General features: G+C 37.1%; 1 protein-coding gene across 1 annotated transcript in view; it reads right to left on the bottom strand.

The window, feature by feature from the left end:
* The window catches only part of LOC5565745, a 583,865-nt gene that overhangs the window by 452,569 nt on the left and 108,524 nt on the right, over window positions 1-22,772 (bottom strand). The window lies entirely within an intron of this gene.

Here is a 22,772-nt window from a genome sequence, read left to right on the forward strand (position 1 = left end):
AGCAGAGATCTCAATTTTCATAAAAATGTCATTCAATTTTCAAGAAAACAATCCCTTGACTAATTTTCATTCGTTTCCGGAAGTGTTGTGCCGTATTATATTGTTTAAATGAGTTGGCCTGCAGCTCTAAAAGGTATTGCGACCATGATCTAGATGAAACCTAGAAAAGGGAGTGATTATTAAGCGATTAAAGTATTGTCTATGCAAATCGGAATTAGATTTTAGTTTGAGTGACAGTAAAGCAATGAATTTTTTTTCAGTGAGTGATGGGTTACTAAGCATTTATTTTCGAGCTTCAGTTCAGTGGTGGTGATCAGATTCTGTCAAATATTTTATAGCATGGCTAGCATAAAAAGCTGGATATTCCGTTGCGCATGTAAAATCTCAATGTGATTATTATGCGGTTACAATTACCAATGTGGCAAAACAACTTGGTATTTTTCTCAAATTTTCTAGAACAATCTAAGTCAATCGAAAGTATCTGTCATTTGATGGCTCTCCACGGTATTAACCCCTCTACCGGCAGCTTCATTTTTTACCGCTAAAAAAATATTCAAATCGTGATAACTTTTTTTGTTTCTCGATATTTTTGCACCAAAAAACTCTTCTAGTTTTAGAATATGTGTCGATATTGATCATTGATCATCTGGATACGAAGATGTTCCAAAATTCCTTTGGGGACCGACGCGTAGCCATAACTCACGTAAATATCTCAGGCTACAGAATTTTTATCGTATTCGAGTTTTCACTCCTCGGAATGATACATTACTGCGAGTATGTTGTGAAAAAATAAAGCAATTTGGTGCAGCCGTCTTTGAGCAATGACCATTTATGTTCCTGGTACCACCCTAAAAAAATAAAAATTTTGAAAACTCTAAAAAATTTCATATCGTAATTATTAGATTTCTCCAAGAATACTGAACCGATTTGTATTGTTGGAAATTGCCAACGCTCTTGGAATATTCCGTAATAATAATCCCGGAAATGAAACAACCGGGGAATGGGTTTCGGTTACTGTCCGGTAGATTATTATTTCCCTGAGAAAATTACATAATTTTATTAATGTCTAATCCAGTTTGTGTATCATTATGTTGATTGCTGTGTTTAATATAATCATAATCATTTTTTGTAAACTTACGTTTAGCCTCGATTTCAGTATTACGTTTCCCTCCGTGTAGTCAATTAAGTCTGTCTCGTGTCGTGTTGGTCTTCAACCGTTGTACAAATGTCTGTCTAAGTATTTTGTAGTATTAGTCCGTACTATTCAACCTGCCGTACTATAGTTAGTCGATTCAATTTGCATGTAACTCAAATAGTTTAGATTTACCTTAGGCGATAGTAACTATAACTTCTTTTTGGTTACACCATTTAGATTATAGGTTTCTGCATAACTATGTAAATAGCGCATATAGTTTCATTAGTTTGACAAATTTAATAGTTCAATTTACCTTTTAGCATAGGCTTAGAATTCACTTAATTTTACTGCATAGATTTAGACTATTAGGCTAAGACTTTAGGATTAACTATCAGTTTTATAACGTATACTTTCACTTGCCTCTGCATGATAAACAATCTTCAATACTATTGTTCCCCGACTCACCGCATGACAGTGAAAACTGTCATTCCTGATCCGTTCACCCGACAAACGGGTGTCCCAAATATGGTTGTGCAGGCGCGATGACGAGGATTCGCCAACAAACGGGTTCTAGCACATTACATACACTCCCGTGCATAAGTTTGGGTTCACCCCCTAAAAAACATACAAAAGCGTTCAGTCCAGGTGAACCCAAACTTTTGCACGACGACTTGAATGATTGTTTCAATAATTTTGAATACATTTCAGATTTTTGCGCAAAAATTTCGTGAGTGCTCTTCAAAGAATATATGATAACGATTTTAATGACACCTTGTTTCAAAATTTTGGTCGATCCAATGCTGACGCTAGCATTGGATTTCTATGATTTTTTAGCTATTTTCTATGTTTTTTCAGTGTGTTTTTTTGAAAAATGTCACACCTTTAAATTAAAATTTAGTATACAAAATTCAAAATATGATTTTGGAAAAATACAAACGAAGTAAGAATAACTCTTTGCCTTTCGAATGCGGCTTAGAGAGTTTCAATTAGACGCGTAATCACAGAGATATGGACTGAACACTTTTGTATATTTTTGAGGGGGTGAACCCAAACTTTTGCACGGGAGTGTACATACACCATAGAACTACCATAAACTTCTATTGGACTCTGAAATTGACTCAAAAAATGCAATAATCAATCATTTTAGTGCCCTTCAACACTTGGTCCGCTCTGTCTGCACAGAAATTTTTGCACCACCCTTCCAAACATTGGAAATAGTTAAAAATCAAAATCAAATGCATAGAATTAAGTAATATTTATAAATTTCTATTGATGAATAAGTAGAAGAATCATTCAATGTCGAAAAATCTGACAAATCTCTTGAAATGTTTTTCATTTCCTCGCATTCCTCATTGCGCTGATCATTTTCGCTATTATGGTAATAATCACATGGTCATCTCTGACTGCACACTTATCGATTTTTATTGATCATCCAAAGTAAATTTGTTACATATCTATCGCAGTTTACAACATTCATCAAATGTGATCAAAGTGAAATGGAGGAAAACTAATTTCGCATCTTATAATCCAATTTTCCCAAATTTTGTTCTTGGTCCCCTCTGACTTAACGCCGACCATTTATTCATGTAAAAGTGTATGGTATATGTATCGTGCAAAAGTTTGGGATGAAGTTTCTGACTTCGATACATTATTTGATAATATCTTTACAAAATTAATGTAAAAACCGTGCCCTGTACGAACTTAAATATAAGTCACTGTAGGTACAATATGGCAACTGGTGGGGTTTGAGTGCTCTAGAAAGGTATTTGCTAAAACTCGTCTATCGCCGTCGCGTTGATCCTCAGCGTGTTTCCTTTGCGTGGATGATTTCGCCACAAGGATGCCGTATTTCATCTCAGACGTGGCTCCCGTGCTCCTCACCAGATGAAGAAAGTAATAATTTATGTATGAGTTATGAATTCATAAACTGCAAAAGGGATTTCTTCTGGAAGTTGGCCTCAGAATTGTTGCATTTGTTTGTCTGCCATGGTGGTGGATTCTGTCTGAGGGATTGTTGTACTTGTCGGAAATGGTTCTGAAGACAGCATTACGGTCGTTCTACGAGGTAATTACGCGAGTGTGAGTTGGTATCATCAGTCATTTTGAGCTGCGAGGTAGTAAAATATTCGTTGTAAGTCGCTGAGAAAAGCAATGATTCGTTTTTATGTTGCAATAGAACTTAAGTGAAAACAGTGACGGGAGCATTATAATTCAATACAAATGCTACGATTGCAAAAGATTCTTCAAGAGCATTGCCAACAGGTGTTTAAACCAGAAATACGCAATGAATTCTCCGAAAATTTAAGAACATTCTTAAAACACTGTCGTTTGAAAATATATTATAAAATTGATGTATTTTCAAATGACAGTGTTTGAAGAATGTATTCAAATTTGTTTCTGCCTGTTTTAAGCGTGAGTATACAAAACCAGAATGCAACACAGTTTAACTATGTTCAGAAAGATAGCGAGCGACTATGAAATGCTTCACTTTTCTGGTAATTTTAACATTCTTTGTAAGTATCTGTGAAAAATACATATTAAAACGAGCCTCAAGAGTGGAAAATTTTGAATGACAAAAAGTGAAACATTTCGTTTGAAATGTTTTCCATACAAAGAAGAGTGTCCGGAATTTGAATTCGAACGGTATCACATTTCATTTGTCGTAGCAGTTTAGAATTTTAACGAATGATTGAATTCACGTGCTTGACACATTAAAAACGCCTAAGTATCATTACAAACATTACATTCATTTCTTACACCTAGATGTTCTGTGTAAGACATCACTATCACCCTAATTTGGTAAAACTTAATAAGCATTTATTAACATTTTATAATGTCTAATCAATCGATGGACCAATGGAGAATTATTAACATTTTGTAACAAAATATTACATTTCATTTACCGTAGCAGTTCAGAATATTTACAGGGTAATTGATTTCACCTACTTATAAGAGAAACAAACGCATTCACTTCACTTAACCAAACTTTACCTAGATATATAGCACATTAATCGTGGCAAAAGAAGAATGCATCGGTGTTGGTCTAAAATTATTAATAATTTTCATGGACATTTGTTCCAGTGTATCAACATTGGATTTTCTATGTAACTCATTAGTACTGTACCAGGGAGGGAGCTACAGAAACATTTTCAAAATTTTATTTTGACATGGCAGTTTGAAGATGAAGACATGGCAGTTTGAACTTTATCTGACCAATTTATTGGAACCCCTCTCATCGTAACAACATGTCTACTTGAAGATTTAAAATAAAATGCTTTTGGTTTATGTGGAAATATAATAAGTTGAGTTTTGGAAGCATTAGGAGAAATCTTCCATTTTTGCAAGTATGAAGAAAAAATATCCAACTCTTTTGTAATCTACTACAGATGACAGGCTTCGTCCTTTTGCGGTGAGGCCTGTAACATCTGCAAACAAAGATTGTTGACATCTTTGAGGTAACTCAGGTAAGTCAGATGTGAAAATATTGTATAATATTGGTCCCAAAATGCCTAGAGGAAACACCTGCTCTTACAGGAAGTAATTCAGACTTTGAGTTTTTATAATTAACCTGAAGTGTCTTGGTAGTGTTATTCGAACAATACGCCAAGTGGCTCCTATAGGGGTCGTTAGCCAGAAAGAAGGGCGTTTCAAGTAAAACTGTTTCATACGGTATGCCATCTAATCCAATTATTCTCGCAGTTCCCTTACGGTACCTATCCATCTATTTTTCATTGCTTTCTTCTCCTTGCTCCCTACCTGAGAAGGAGAAACCAATACAAAATTTCTCTACGTCACAGTGAGCCGAGATTTTGCTGTCACGAACTGTCACTGTGAGCCCGGATCTTAAACAATGGACAAACATGGTAAAAGGGCGTAACTAGCCAAAACATATTTTTGCATTTCATCAAAAGTAGCAAAAATCTAATTAGAATCAATTCATGCACATTCAAAAATAACGTCACGAGAGCGCCGTTCATTCTAATTGAATGTAACGTACTGGAATGAGTTTTTTTTTACTGTTTTCAATAAAACAGATAATTGAACGCATAGAAAACTGTGGCCCTTTTTCAATGTTTGTCCAGAAAGATCGAAGGTATACAACAAATGAAAACTAGCGATTTGCACCAAGCCTGCCTTGATTGTCGTTGGTAAACTGGAGTTATCTTGCAGCTTGGACAAAAATTGTATAAAATTTCGTGTGTAGTATCTGTGCCTCCCTCCCAGCTCCCACTACTGTGAGCAAAAACATATCGATATGCCGGTAAATAAATCAAATTGAATAGCATCCTTTGATTGATTGCCGTATATCAATTAAACACAATGAACATGATTAACTAGGTTCAAACCCAAAGTATACTGTACACGTCTGCATAAAAAAGAAGATAAATTGCAAATTAGAATCATCGTCCTGCCGTGAATTATGATTTTTGAACATTCAATCAGAGTAGGACAATGACACAGTTCACTTGGCGACTTCAAGGTAACATGTTCCACGCGATTTACCATCAACTTCACTTCAAAATGACCGAGAACATCGATCAACTCCGAAAATCAATGTCGCATTCCAATCATCAGGCACCTGCCAACCGCACACAAATTTTACACCCGATCGCGATCTTCGTTTTACTCTATTAATTCTACTAGAGGGTTGTGTGCCTAGCTTCCAACCTTTTGATCATGGGCTGCTCGCGGCATCGCATTCGACGAACGATATTTATGACGCTAATCAACATCACCACGACGGCACCCAAAGATCCAAGAAACAGCCCGGAGGGCAAAACAGTAATTGTCCGAACAGCGCAGTTCATCCAACTTTGCCACCCACCACCCACAACGCTTGCTCGCGGAACTTGATCAACTTATAACGAACTGGCGTCTTATTCACCTGTTACCTACGTACCCATCTCTCGGACGAAGACGCTGCACGTCAATGGGCTATGACGGCGGCTAATGACGGTGGATGATGATCGTACTACGATGATGCTGCGCTACTAGCGATAAGGCCGCACGGGACGTCATCATAATCACCCTATCCATTTCAAGAAGCAAATCCCAAGAACCACTCCATATATCGATGCGAAAATGTATCACTATGATTCTATATATGTAGTGCACAACCCAATACATTTTCAGCTTCATCGGTTCACTAAAACTCAAGATTTGCTTCCACAAAGTTTTGATGATTATTGCTAGAGTGAGACGAAAGATAGGGAAAATAAAGCGGTCTCCCGTGTCGCCATAATGATTGAGGGAATACAGTTGATCTCTGAACAGCGTACTCATCGTAGACCACATTAAAATGTAAATTTTCAATCCAAGCTTTATTATAATAAGTTGACATAATAAGACATTAACTCCATTTTATCGATTTCCTAGTTTACTCTAGTAAGACGAGTCCCAAATAGCCGTAACGGTAAACACGAAGCTATTCAGTAAGATCATGCTGAGTGTTACAGGTTCAAATCCAGTCAGTCGAGGATATTTTCGGCTTGTAAATTTTCTTGATTTCCCAGAGCATAGAGTATCTTCGTACCTTATCGCCTCACAATACACGAATATAGAAAGAGACGTAGCTAAGGGGTGTAAGTGACATTATGATCGGTTTTAGGTTATGTATACAAACAAATTCTACTATTTTTAAGCTTTTCAACGGTATTTTAAGATGATTTCTTCCTAAAAAAAATATAGTTCATAAAAGATTAGCTTGATTATTCGACTCTCATACAATTATTGGGATACGGGAAATCGATGAAAAACCTACTAAGTCAATTTTCTCAAACATAGGTTTTTGTCACTTACACCCTTAGCTTGTAACCACCACAATTGGAAGAGCAAGCTAACCTCTCAATTATATACTTTTTTTTCTATGTTCGGGTGCACCACTGCGACCAGTGTTTAGATCTATTGTGGCATTACCCGTATCCTTAGTGTATAGTGCATGTCGCATTACTCCATTTCCATTGATAGGTAATGAAGCATCGATTTCTGTACAGTTCTTGTTTTGATTCCTCAGAGACTGATAAAAATCGAATGTGATGAAAAGGTCCCGCTATTTACACCCTTCATACAAACTTACATCTCAGCGAAGACGCGCCCCTTAGCAAACATTATCGATTTAATTTCTGAGGAACCAAATCGGTACTACTGATATTTGACCATGCAACGGAACTTAAGTCACATCCTTGTTTCGCTTTTAGTTTAGTCCCAGAAAAATACTAGAAAAAAGGGGCTTTATGCTAGTAGCAAAACCGTATCAAGCTAGAAAATTTGTTTAGTAATCAGCATTCAAGTGAGTCCTTGAATTACCAGTACTTAACAGTCCTTGTAGAGTTAATACTCATGATTGTTATCCTGGCTTCAAGTGTAGTTTCGGGACAGACTAACTCCGAGTCTTTAACCATCTGCTAGGTAAAATAGATTAAATTTCAGAAACTGTTGCCAGTAACAAGGACTTTGTATCGCGAATCCTTGAATTACCAGAACATATTACCCTAGCTCGACAAACAAGATGAGACTAGGGTTCAAATTGGTAGATCTTACCCCGTAACGCACCACGAAAAGGTGATCTACATGCGTTACGGGTACAATTATTTACTGTGCTCATGTAACACTAACTCACAGACAAACAGACGTAATTTATTTATTTATTTATTTGGATCTAGAAGAAGAGAAGCAAACAAATTGTCCGGATCTCGTGAAAATCGTGCCTCGGCTGTTAAGTCCGGCTCTACGCATAACACCTTAAAGCGCGATACACCCGATTCTGTTTTTGCACGGGGGATGCGTACCGTGCAAAAAAAGTTTCCAGTTAAAAATTTCAAATAACGTGCAAAAAAAGTAACACCATTTCTCGAAATTTTCATGAAAAATAAGGTTTTGGTGGAACTTTTTTTTGCACGGCCGTGTAAAAAAAAATCCGTGCAGAAACAGAATCGGGTGTATTGAACAGCAAGTACAAAATTCCATCGCCCTGTCGTAGTTTCCGGTGAGATTTGAACGTACTGGAGTATTTAAAACCTGGATCCAAACTAAAAATAGAGCCTAACTTTTTGTTTATCGTAATGATCGACTTGATGGGGCATGTGGGAAGTTGCAATCATCATTCATAGGCGTATAAAACATCAACTGTTTTCGTCATTTGAAACTAAAGTTTTTGAAACTTCAGGTGTTTCTGTTGAAACACAGCTTGGTAAATATACTCTCATAGCTGCCTATTTGCCTTTTCAATGCTCTGGACAGCAAGTTAATTTGGTCCAAACTGACTTGCGAAAATTGACTCGCAATGAGTCAATTTTTTGTCATTGGTGACTTTAATGCCAAACATCGGTCATGGAATAATTCACAAAGTAATTCCAACGGCAGAATTTTATTTGATGAGTGCTCTTCAGAATATTTCTCAATTCAATACCCTGATAGCCCTACGTGTTTTTCCTCTTCTAGAAATCTATCTACGATTGATTTGGTCTTAACCGACTCTAGTCATCTTTGTAGCCAATTAATTACTCATGCTGATTTTGATTCTAATCATGTCCCTGTTACATTTCAAATATCCCATGAAGCGACTCTCAATCCTATCAGCTCCACTTTCAATTATTTTCGAGCTGACTGGAATATATATGAAACATATATTGACTCTTATTTTTAGTTAACATTTCTTTACAAACAAAACTTGATATTGGCATTGCTCTTGAAACTTTAACAAATTCCATTGTTGAAGCCATGAGCATTGCAATTCCAAAATGTGAAGTAAAATTTGAATCTTAAACTATTCACCCGTCTTAAAAACGTAAAGAGAAGACAATTTCAACGCACTCGCGATCCTGCTATGAAAATTATATGGCAGGATTTGTAGAAAGAAATCAAGAAATGTTTGTCACATTTAAGAAACAAAAATTTTGAAAATATAATTTCTCAATTGGACCCTGGCCCTTTTGGGAAATTATCTAAAATTTTGAAAAAAAAAAACTCAGAAGCCAATACCGGCATTGAAAGAGGAAAACAAATTATTACTAACTAATTGCGAAAAAGCTCAAAAACTTGCTATGTAGTTTGAAAGCGCGCACAATTTTAATTTAGGACTTACTAGTTCAATTGAAAATCAAGTTACCGTAATCCGGGGTATCATTGATCAGCGGGGTAACATTGATCGGCAAGACTCATCTCATCAAAAATACGTATTATCATTTATTGATGAAACATTTCCAAATTATGAATGGTGCTTCTCTTTCTTATATTCATGAGCTAATGAAAGTTAATGTTTTTGAGAAAATTGAGTTCACCTTATACGTAAATTTATCAACTTTTTGAAATAATTGAAATGTAATTGTTAAGGATGACACTACCGAAGATTCATGTCTCACACAAGTTCTGCAAAAGATATAAGCAAGGAAAATGTGATTCTTACTAAAAATGGCATCGCCGAAAACGATTCCGTTGTCAAAACTTTTATAAGTATGCTCAATTAGGCAACATTACCGAATTACTGTTAAGAATGTAGAATTCCCTTAGGAAATTGCCTACCTTTAGGCGTATTCCGTGGTTCGAGGTGTTTTTAATTTTAAAATAACTCAAAAAGTAAATGACTTGTAAGCGTTTGGCTTTCATATTCGGCTTCAGGGCCATGGTTTAAGTAAGTAACGACATTTTCAGTATTACCGAACTTTGTTTAAATATGTGATCAATGTTACCCCATATCAGATAATTCAAAAAATCGCCTTAAACATTTTTTTTAACATGCTTAAATCTTTCAATTAACAAAATACAGTATATTGTCTCGAGCTATGGGTGGCAAGTACTTGTTTTAAAAATATAAAATTTGCAACATTTGCATTTTCAAGCGAAATATTAAAGAAACATTCAGAAAAATGATCAATGTTACCCCGGATTACGGTACTCAGGACTTTAAAAATATTCTCAATCAAGAGAACGTTTTCGAAAATTCCTGGGAAACTGATTTGGAAGAAGTGAGAACTATTATTAAAAAATTCAAATATATAAAAGCTACTGACGATGATGGAATTTTCTACATCCTCATCAAGAAACTTCCAGAAAGTAGCTTATCATTCTTAGTTGATGTATTTACCTTTTTTTTCAATTAGCTTCTTTTTCTGACAAATGGAAAAAGGCCAAGGTTGTTCCAATTATAAAACCAGACAAAATCCTGCAGAAGCTTCTAGCTATCGTTCAATCAGTCCATCAGTAAACTTTTTGAAAAGGTCATTTTGCACAGAATGATGGCCCACATCAACGAAAATTCAATTTTTGCCAATGAACAGTTCGGATTCTACCACGGACATTCGACCACTCATCAACTTTTACGTGTAACAAATTTGATTCGTTCCAACAAATCTGAAGGCTATTCTACTTGCTCTTCTAGACATAGAAAAACATTCGACAGAGTTTGGCATGAAGGCTTGATTGTAACATTAAAAACTTTAATTTTCCACCATACATTGTTGGAATATTTCAAAGTTATCTGTCAAATCGTACACTTCAGTTTAATTATCAGAATTCCAGGACTGAAAGACTTCCTGTAAGAGCTGGTGTTCCTCAAGGCAGCATTTTGGGACCATTATTATTTGCGGGTGACACAGGCCTCTCCGCCAAAGGACGGAAGTCTGCGTGTCATCTGTAGTCGATTGCAAAAAAGTTGAATATTTTTTCTTCATACTTGCAAACATGGGAGATTTCTCCTAATGCTTCCAAAACTCAACTTATAGCATTCCCACATAAACCCAAAGCTCTTTATTTCAATCCTTCAAGTAGACATGTTGTCACGATGAGAGGGTTCCAATAAATTGGTCAGATGAAGTTAAGGGCCCTATTTTATAAGTTGAGTCGATCAAAAACGACTCGACTGGAGTCACTGTCGACCAAAAATTTCGCTCGACTTGGCTCTGTCACTCGAGTTTATCGACAGTTGTCACTCTATGTGACTGGATTACTATGGGAGTCGACGGGTGACATCTGAAATATGCATGCTTACTTTGATCGACAATGACTTCAGACGAGTCACGTGAATTTGCTCGATTTACAAAATAGACCCCTAAGTATCTAGGGCTCATGCTAGATAAGAATTTAACTTTCAAAAATCACATTGATGGCATTCAAGTCAAATGTAACAAAACTATAAAATGTCTTTATCCACTCATTAATAGAAATCAAAACTTTGTCTTAAGAACAAGCTTTTGATATTCAAAACAATTTTCAGACCAGCGCCATGTTGTATGCTGTACCAATATGCACTAGCTGTTGTAACACCAGGAAGAAAGCTCTGCAGAGAATTTAAAATAAAATTTTGAAAATGATTCTGAAGCTTCTCCCTGGTATAGTACCAATAAGTTTCATAAAATATCAATGTTGAAACATTGGAACAAAGTCAAATAAAATAATTAATATGGTAAAAAAGCAAAAACCGTTACAATCTTCTATTGCCACGATTGATGCGTTATATATTTAGGTTAAGTTAGGTTAAGTAAATTGAAAACGTGTTTTTTTTCTCTTAATGCAGGTGAAATCAACGCACCTGTAAAAAAATCTGAACTGCTACGGCAAATGATATGTTATTGTTTGTTAAATAATTAATTTGTTAAATTTTAATAAAATCTTTAATTTGTTTTACCAAATTAGGATGATAGCGCTATCTAATAATACAGAACAACTGCATATAAGAAAATGAATGAAATGTTTTGAATAATACTACATAAAAAAAAATAAAAACAAAAATCCGACTGGAGTATACGACCAAAATCATCACGCAGTTCTGCACAGCTATCATCGTTGTGCTAATCAATCTGGTGAGCTTTCAGGAAAGTTGTTCTCGTCCATGGTCTGTTTGTCGAGCGGCCGTCGATGAAACCTGCTTGATAACTTCCCACGACATCGTTTGCTATAGTTTACGATAGTGATTGCACGATAATTTTCACATTTCAGTTTGTCACTTCTTTTGTAGATATGACATATAACGCCTTGTTTCCAGAAAAGCGGCTATACTCTCAAGATGGGCGCCTTGATGAGTTCGGCTCCAATACCATCCTTGCCAGCGGCCTTATTGTTCTTTAGCTGTTAGACGGCATCCATCGTGGGAGCTGGTTGGTACTGTCCGCTGTGCTGACGTAAGCCATCGCCTTCGCTATCCTGACCTTCTGTGCATGTGTTATCTGCGTCATTCAGGTGTTCATCGTAGTACGGCTTCCACCTTTCGTTCACTTCGCGTCCATCCGTCAAGATGCTCCATCCTTATACTAGCACATTTCAGCTCGCGAAGCCTATGCTGGATGTGTTGAGCTTCTGATAGAACTTTCGCGTTTCTTGAGCACGGCATAGCAACTCCATTCCTTGGCATTCCACCTCATCATGACGTCAGTTATATCGGAGAAGTGCCGTCCATCGATCAAAACGTAGTCGAATTACGATTCTGTCTGCCGAGGTAATCTCCAGGTTTAGCGATACGAATGGCTGTGCTGGAAATAGGTGCTACGAATGGCCATATTATTAGAGGCGGTAAAATCTATCAGTCGTAGGCCGTTTTCATCCGTCAGTCGGTGGGCGCTGAACTTTCCAATCGTCGGTCTGAACTCATCCTCCTGTCCAACCTGTGCATTTAAATTTCCTATGATGATCTTGACGTCGTAGCTTGGGCAGCGTTCGAACTCGCGTTTGAGCTGCGCGTAAAATTGGTCCTTGGCATCATCAATGCTTTTGGAGTGTGGGCTAGGCACGTTGATTATGCTGAAGTTAAAGAATCGGCCTTTGATTCTTAACTTGCACATTCGTTCATTGATCGGCCACCACCCGATCACGCGCCTTTGCATATCACCCATCACTATGAAAGCTGTTCCCAGCTCACGTGTGTTGCCGCAGTTCTGGTATGGTATGGTTACCTGTAGACGTTCGCACCATTGCTCCTGTCCAACACATCTCCGCCAGCGCTACAATTCCGAAACCGTGGACCTTCAGTACATCGGAGACTATGCGTGTGATAATTTCAAATTTCCAATGTTACATATTTTACAACCAAAGGCGTTACTCGAAGAGAGGCAATAAACTGTAGAGGAAAAATGTCGCTGCTGTCGCTGTCGGAACATCTTTTGCTTGCGGAGATAGGCAGGGCTTTGAATGTCAACGCCCAGTGGCACAGTCGAAATACTACTACCTAACGAAAAGTTTTCGGGACTGGTAGACCCATACTCCTTGGATCGATGCGGTTAAAAACCGCATGGTCACGAAGCCCAACAGTTATGTACCCACAAGCGACAACAAAGGGAACAGCAGCGATATTCGTCCTCTATAGTTTTCTATCTCTATTGTAAATTGTTTCCTTCGGGTTTGACGTTTCACACTAGCGTCTTCTGCAGACTTTGATGTACAAAACTGAATTTCGCATTACATGATCACCAGATGATGATAGTATATATTAGGGCGGTGGATTTTAAGGAATTGACTAAACTTTTAGAAGTCATCTATGTCACATGTTTGAATTCAAAAAAAAAATAAAAAGGAAAAATCTGGCTTATTCACTAAGATGATTGGATTTCACATTGTTGTGACCGGTGGTTCTCCAAGTGATAATCCTTATCTTCATTTTACGTTATTACTGCTTGACATTCGTTGAACGACTGAATTTTTCATGAAATATATCTTGACTTGACATCAATGTATAAATCAAAGCCTCCTATGTTTATGAACTCTATTTTTCAACGGATCATCTTGTTCTATCCTTCTCAACATTGCTTCCCAACTCTACTCTTTTATTATTCGTACTTTTGATAAAACAAAATTAATCTTTATAACCGTGTTCAATGTTTTGCAACACACATTCAATATCAGAGAAAGTGTTCTATTGGTTTTAAAACCGTTAAAATCTAACTTGATCGAATTTGTGTCCATAATTCAGAAATGCAAAAAATGTACTGTAAATTCTTATAAATTTTCATCAAAATTAGTCTTATGAGAAAAATGCGCAATTTAGAGAAAAAATATATTTTCTTTAAATTTTTATGTTACGAGAGATATGCTCTCTTCTGACGAATTGTTTCAAATTTTCTTCATTCTGACATGTTTAACAGTGTTTTAAATATAGATATATAAATATTTCTTAGTCATCTCCTTTTCATTGGCTCTAAGTTGCGATACAAACAATCGAAACGCGGTTGATTTAGTAAAATCAATTACAAAATTCGCCACAGGCTTCTATTATGCAACTTTATTTTAAAATTAAGCCATTGCATACAAAAGAAATTCAATGCTACACATACTGTTTAGAACACACTTTCGAATTCAACAAATATTATCAGTTATTCTGATGTTCATCGATTTGCTTTTCAAATTCAAAAAAAAATCTTCTGGAATGAAGCTATTGGTAACAATCGATTGCATTTTCAGTGTTCCAAAAATCATTTAACAAACAATAATTATGTGCCATATGTATCCAATACAATTCAAGAGCTTGTGTAATTCAGAATAATTAATAAGATTTATTCTCAATCTCGCAAATATTTTTAAATTGATTGAATTTACATACAATTATTCGATATTCCGCAACCATTCCCTAATGCCAATCACAAAGTTAATACGAACCCATTATTTCTGCAGAATTCCGCAATGCCAAACTTCAAACAGATTGTTTCTGAAGGTCATGTACTAAAACTCCATCGTTATAGCGTGTGCGCTAAAATCATTTCTAGACATGTTTAACCGTTGTTTTCAACAAAACATTTCGATTACTCTCAATGACAAATAATTTTATATCTTTGTGGCTTCCTTCAACAGTCATTCAAACCTGTCCTTATAAACAGTATATTGATAGTTACTCTGCCTTCTCTTTAAGAGAGCACTTCTAATTATGTAACACTTCAGTTTCTAAATCAGAATCGATCCAAAGCTCGCCATTGCTTTCTCAACCAGTGTCCTGAATGACCTTTAAATACTTCGTCTTTTCAATCGGAGTCGCAAAATAATGCAGATTTCTCAATAAGAGTTCCACATCATCTTTTTTTTTATTTATATCGCCTTTTCTATCGAAGTCAAAAAATAAGTACACCCTACCTTCTAGATCGTAGTTCTCGCCAATTAAAACAAAGAGAAATTCGCCTACGGAATTGCATTAGCAATAAATTGATATTAATGTGTAAATTAAGCCTTCCATGTTGACAAGTTTCAAGCATTGTTATTTTCTATATTTTAATCTTTGTCGGTACTGCATATTATTTGTTCAAGGCATTGATACATCTTTTTTAATACAAATCGTTTTTTTTATATTTCTCAGGGTGTCAATTTAACTCAGCGCTCCTTGACAAACTGTTCGATATCATAATAGTTTAATTAAATTGTATTATATATATGTATATTCATATATATAGCCATTCCATGAAAAAACGATCTAGTGGGTCACCGAACTCCGTGAAAATTTGCTATTTTGTTCCTTATCAGAAATAAGGATACACGTGTTTTTGGATTTTTTGATTAGAGTGATCATTTCCGAAATAGAGTGACCAGAAAAAACGCGATTTAGCAAAATTTTTATTTAAGAAAAAATTATAACTTTCGAACCGTTCGACCGATTTTTAATCTTTTGGGACGAAATGAAAGCTAAAGACTTTGACTTTTCAGGAAAAATATGAAATTTTACAAAAAAAAATTTTTACATGAAAAAAATTAATAATTTCAGTTTTTTCATGTTTTGAAGACCTCGGGACCAAATGGGCTATTGCTGTTCTCATTTTTTCTTGGAAGTTCAGAAAATTTTACGTTCACTGTCAATTTTTAGCGATGTATGTTTTTAAGTTTATGATACATATTTTTTTTGAATAATAAAAATCAGTCATTTTTCATTGGCACACACTGTAGGTCTAAGCGGAATGAAATTATTATTTAAAAAAAAAAATCATAACTTTTGAACAGCTCAATCGATTTTCAATCTTTTTTATGGAATTGAAGCTTAAGATTTCAACTTTTTAAACAAAATTGAAAAATCTGAATAAAATGTACAAAAATATTATATTACATGAAAAAATATAAACAAAAATAGTTTTTTTTTTAAAATTTCCATTTATTTTACATATTTGTTATATTTTTTTCTGAAAAGTTGAACTTTTAAGCTTGAGTTTCATAAAAACAGATTGGAAATCCGTCGAGTTGTTCAAAAGTTATGATAATTTTAAGAATAAAAAATCTAATGCACTGAGACCTACAGTGTGTACCGATGAAAAATGACTGATTTTTTATTTTCAAAAAAATATATCTCTAAAACAAAAAAAAATCGCTGAAAATTTGCCAGTAAACATAAAATTTTCTGAACTGAAAATCGGTCGAACGGTTCAAAAGTTATGACTTTTTTTTTAAAAAAAAATTATGCATTATATATATATATATTGTAAATTCATTTATAATAACTACCTTACAGAGCTATACTATACTCGCAGAACTTAAAAATGTTTAAAATGAGAAACAACAAGTTAGTATTGTAAATTTTGCACCCTATCGGACGCGACGATTTTTAATCGTCGCCGGTGAAACCGTCGGCAGCCAAGCAACCGCTGTGAATTTGACATTTCACCAGTCTTACCAACACATTGGCAAATCACCTCCTTTGATTAGTTTGCTGGCGACAATTCTTTCAGTCTGTTCGAAAGTTGGCGGCGCGTTTTGTTGCGAATGAAACAGACAATATCTCCGATAAATATGAAGCCGTAGTTTTACATTAAATGTCAGATATTTCAGATTTTTCATTCTCATTTCTATTAATCTTTCAAATAGTTTATGTTGCTTCAGGCGCTTTTTAAGTTGAAATCCAACCAAAATAGAACTCTGAACCTCTCAATCAGAACCTGTAATGTTATTTTACTACTTTGCTTTCTACATCGAAGTTCAATCGGAGAGAAACTCTGCCTTCTCTATTAGAGTCAATTAAGCACACCAAATATTTTGTTTAGCATCCTTGTTCAGTCAATCTCTACAACCATTTTCACATTTCTTGAATCAACATAATTATGATCTCCAATCAAAAATTTAAAATCTGCCAGGGTTTCGCAATGCCGATCAAATTTTGAGAATTGATAATATGATACATTTAGGGGCCCAGATAGCCGTAGCGGTAAACGCGCAGCTATTCAGGAAGACCAAACTGAGAGTCGTGGGTTCGAATCCCACCGGTCGAGGATCTTTTCGGGTTGGAAATGTTCTCGACTTTTCAGGGCATAGAGTATCATCGTACCTGCCACACGATATACGCATGCAAAAATGGTCATTGGCAAAGTAAGCTCTCAGTTAATAACTGTGGAAGTGCTCATAAGAACACTAAGCTGAGAAGCAGGCTCTGTCCAGTGGGGACGTAACGCCAGAAAGGAGGAGGAATATGATACATTTCTGTAGCTCATATTGCAATGCCAAACTTCAAAGATTTACCATAAGGTTATGTATTGCACGTTCTGATCGATGGACTGCACTTCTCCGACATAACAGACGTCAGAACCTATCGTGGCGCCAACATTGACTCCGACCACTACCTGATGATGGTGAAATTGCGCCCAAAACTATCCGTCATCAACAATGTACGGTACCGACGCCCGCCCCGGTACAATCTCGAGCGGCTGAAACAACCGGATGTCGCCAATGCTGCTTGAGGCAGCGTTGCCGGATGAGGGCGAGCTCGATAGGGCCCCTCTTGAGGACTGCTGGAGGACAGTCAAAGCAGCCATTAACGACGCTGCCGAAAGCGTTGTCGGATATGTGGAACGGAGCTAAAGAAACGATTGGTTCGACGAGGAGTGCCAGGAGGTTTTAGAGGAGAAGAATGCAGCGCGGGCTGCAATGCTGCAGCATGGTACGCAGCAAAACGTGGAACGATACAGACTGAAGCGGAAACAGCAAACCCGCCTATTCCGGGACAAAAAGCGTCGCCTGGAAGAGGTGGAATGCCAAGAGATGGAGTTGCTGTACCGTTCTCAAGAAACGCGGAAGTTCTATCAGAAGCTCAACACATCCCGCAAAGGCTTCGTGCCGCGAGCTGAGATGTGCCGGGATAAGGATGGGAGCATCTTGACGGACGGACGCGAGGTGATCGAAAGGTGGAAGCAGCACTACGATGAACACCTGAATGGCGCAGAGAACACAGGCACAGAAAGTCAGGACAGCGAAGGCGATGGCTACGTCAGCACAGCGGACAGCGGAAATCAACCAGCTCCCACGATGGGGGAAGTTAAGGATGCCATTCAACAGCTCAAGAAAAACAAAGCCGCTGGCAAGGATGGTATCGGAGCCGAACTCATAAAGATGGGCCCGGACAGGTTGGCCGCTTGTCTGCATCGGCTGATAGTCAGAATCTGGGAAACGGAACAGCTACCGGAGATGTGGAAGCAAGGCGTTATATGCCCTATCTACAAAAAGGGCGACAAACTGGAGTGTGAAAATTATCGTGCAATCACCATCCTAAACGCCGCCTATAAAGTGCTATCCCAGATTCTCTTCCGTCGTCTATCACCTATAGCAAACGAGTTCGTGGGAAGTTATCAAGCAGGTTTCATCGACGGCCGCTCGACAACGGACCAGATCTTTTACGTGCGGCAAATCCTCCAGAAATGCCGTGGAGTACCAGGTCCCTACGCACCATTTGTTCATCGATTTCAAGGCGGCATACGATAGTATCGACCGCAAAGAGCTATGGAAAATCATGGACGAGAACAGCTTTCCCGGGAAGCTCACAAGATTGATCAGAGCAACGATGGACGGTGTGCAAAACTGCGTGAAGATCTCGGGCGAACACTCCAGTTCGTTCGAGACTCGGCGGGGACTACGACAGGGCGACGGACTTTCGTGCCTGCTGTTCAATATTGCGCTTGAAGGTGTCATGCGGAGAGCCGGACTTAAAAGTCGAGGCACGATTTTCACGAGATCCGGACAATTTGTTTGCTTCGCGGACGACATGGATATTATTGGGAGAAAATTTGAAACGGTGGCAGATTTGTTCACCCGCCTGAAACGCGAAGCAACAAGAGTCGGGCTAATGGTGAATGCGTCGAAAACAAAGTACATGCTGGTTGGCGGAACTGAGCGCGACAGGACCCGCCTAGGAAGAAGTGTTACGATAGACGGGGATACCTTCGAGGTGGTGGACGAGTTCGTCTACCTCGGATCCTTGTTGACGGCTGACAACAATGTTGATCGGGAAATACGAAGGCGCATCATCAGCGGAAGTCGTGCCTACTATGGGCTCCAGAAGAAACTACGGTCAAGAAAGATTCACCCCCGCACCAAATGCACGATGTACAAAACGCTCATATGACCGGTAGTCCTCTATGGGCATGAGGCGTGGACTATGCTCGAGGAGGACTTGCAAGCTCTTGGGGTTTTCGAACGCCGAGTGCTAAGGACGATCTTCGGCGGCGTGCAGGAGAACGGCGTGTGGCGGCGAAGGATGAACCACGAGCTCGCTCAACTCTACGGCGAACCCAGTATCGTGAAGGTAGCTAAAGCTGGAAGGATACGCTGGGCAGGGCATGTTGCAAGAATGCCGGACAACAACCCTGTAAAGATGGTGTTCGCCACGAATCCGGTCGGAACAAGAAGGCGTGGGGCGCAGCGAGCTAGGTGGATTGACCAGGTACACCAGGACCTGGAGAGCGGCCATGAACCGAGGGAATTGGCGAAATATTGTTGGCGAGGCTTTATCAAGATAATTGATGTAAAGCCAAATAAGTAAGTAAGTTATATATTGCAAATTCATTCATAATTTTTTTTTTTTAGATCTAGATGCTTACTCTTACAACTGAACATTGCTAAAATGCATTACAAAACAACTTTTCCAAACATAGAAATCAGTCATTTACAACAATATAATTCAATCTCAAAACTTACAACAACCTTTTTTTCAGTTCTAAAAGTCTTTCAAATAACCTAGTCCCCAATTAATAGCATATTGGAGGTTGCTCTGCCTTCTATGTCAGAGACCTTTTATGTAGGGGAAGTGGTGGTAAAATGAACACCGTGCCTTTTACCGAGAAAAAACAAATTTCGATGAATTTTTAGCACACACGGACGATTTAGAGCATAAATCTGAGCGTTCGAGTTGATACGTAGGTCAATTGAAGTGAAAATATCAACGAAAACTAAGATTTTAGAAAACCACGCTTGAAAATTAGAACTGACGTAACTTTTAGCTCGGAAGACTTGAGGTTTTCCAGTGAGGTGAATATCGTTATGATATGATGTCAAATCTGATACCTTTAGGATTCTTTTGAATGGGTAACAATCATTAATGGATGTATTTTCGGTGGGGCAACAAAAATTTTCAGAAATATTTGTTTTGCTCACGTTTTTTGCATGGTTTTCGTTTTACCACCAATCGCTGTTCATTTTACCCACATAGTGCAGGTAAAATGAACATTTGCATCGCTTTTTGATAGCGATGAAAATATGTGAAAATTCAGCTATTTTAGTCTGAATCTATGTCGCTGCTATAGATTACATCCCTATTTTTGATGTTATGCGATAGAACTATACAAATTTCTCGTTTTTCTATCAGAAACAAGATGATTTCCTTAAGGTGTTCATTTTACCACCCCTTCCCCTACGGGACACTAAGCATTCTGAATCAAAATTTAATCAAAACGGACCTCTGCCTACTCAATCAGGGCCTTGAATGGTATTTTGGTACATCGCCTTCTCTATCGAAATCCAATCAAAAGGGACTCTGCCTTCTCTATCAGCGTCCTTTATTATTCTGCCATTTCTATGGAAACCAAGAGAAATTTCATGTTCAAAAACGAAACCTCTAATGATACTTAAACAGCACATTCATGTCTTGATACTTCAATATAGTACCGCCGATACCTGCTTAAAATTATTCTTTCAAAATTAATTCGCTTCACGCGAATTGCTTGCTGTCATATTGTTTCATAGCGAGAAAGCATTCTCCCAAATTCAAATTTGCGTGGATGCTTATGGAACACTTGACTACGCCATTGTTGTGACCGGTGGTTCTCCAAGTGATAATCCTTGTCTTCATTTTACGTTACTACTGCTTGACATTCGTTGAAAGACTGAATTTTTCATGATATAAATCATGACTTGACATCAATGTATAAATCAAAGCCACCTATGTTGATGAACTCTATTTTTCAACAGATCATCTTGTTCTATCCTCCTCAACACCCGACATGTTTTATTTTTTCAAACCAGAAGTCGTCAAAAATTTATTGTTCAAATCCAAAATCCAAATAACACAAATGACATCTTCCAATGAGTGGAATGGAGATCCTGTATTTTGCTGCACACTAAAATAGTATTGGATAATACATTTGCAACTTTTTCGATTCTCCATTAAAAATGACCAACTTTGGTAGACTAGATCTGAATTATTTAACTTGAATTCCAACATATATTATTGAGTATGACCAATTCAAAAGTAAAAACCACATGACAAAAGTGATTTTTTACGGAAAATAATGAACGATTTACAGTAGAATTCCGTTTTTGGCATACTCAGGCATACAAGCCATCAGGATCGTTTAAACACAATCCCGTGTGTAGACATTTTTATTTGGATGGTCGATTCAAAGTTAAATTGCAAATAGGTTTCAGATGCAGAAATCGGTGAGTTTGTTCCAATATAAACCAAAATCCAAATATAATTCATATGTGCCAGAACGTCTACCAGACGTATCCTTTGGCTATTTCCATCCCATTAACATTCCAAAATATCCCTTTACACCTATGAGGTCGTAGAGTTCTCTTCATCTGTCTCAAGTAGGTGTTCAATTAATCATTCCTTCCCATTCCTCAGCATTCGCAAGGACATGGCCAGGACAACTCTCAACTGTTGAAGGATGCATCAATCTTGTGTAAGAGTCAAGGGTTAGTCCCAAATCTTTGACTTTGGTAACGGACGGTACCACCTACGAATTCATGCGAATTGCTTAATGCCAATGCTAACTTGTACAAATTTACGGTGAAATTTCTTCCCAGAATTCTCTTACAGGGTTGCATTAGTTTCATAGCTATCCAATGGTTTAGTAATATTAGACTAATTTGATTATAACGCAACAACTTTTCTCCAAATTTCATAGAAATGCAGTTGTGACTGTCAAATAAATTAAAAAAAACTTAAAAGCTGTTTATTCTCATTTGAATGTTAAATCGAACAAACCACAAATTAAATTTATGCGTAAAATAGTTATAAAAGCTATTGGAAGTTGATAATTTAGTGTGATGCTGTTATAATTTACAATGCAATAAAATTTAAATATTTTTATCTGTGTATCAAAAAGTATATGAAATATTAATTTTAATCAACACTACGGGTAAGATCTTTTTACAGCATAGTTCTACTCTACAGAAATCTATTTGTCATATGGTTCAATATATGGTAACAATATTCTAAGGATATATTTATTATTAATTATTTTGAAACAGAATCAAAAAGGGTTTCGATATTGGCAACTTCAAATTTTGATCGTGTTGCCAGAAACAGAATCCCACTGTATCTGGAAATATGAAATACTTACGTAAATATCGTCTTAAGCAAACTTGGTCATCTAGTTTAAAGCTACAACTTTGCTGAAGATACCATGAAGCAATTACTTCAATTTTTTAAACAATGCATATTAATAAAATTAGTCAGAAAATTTTAAACTTATTGCGG

This window comes from Aedes aegypti, chromosome 3, assembly GCF_002204515.2.
Source record: "Aedes aegypti strain LVP_AGWG chromosome 3, AaegL5.0 Primary Assembly, whole genome shotgun sequence".
Taxonomy (NCBI): Eukaryota; Metazoa; Arthropoda; class Insecta; order Diptera; family Culicidae; genus Aedes; species Aedes aegypti.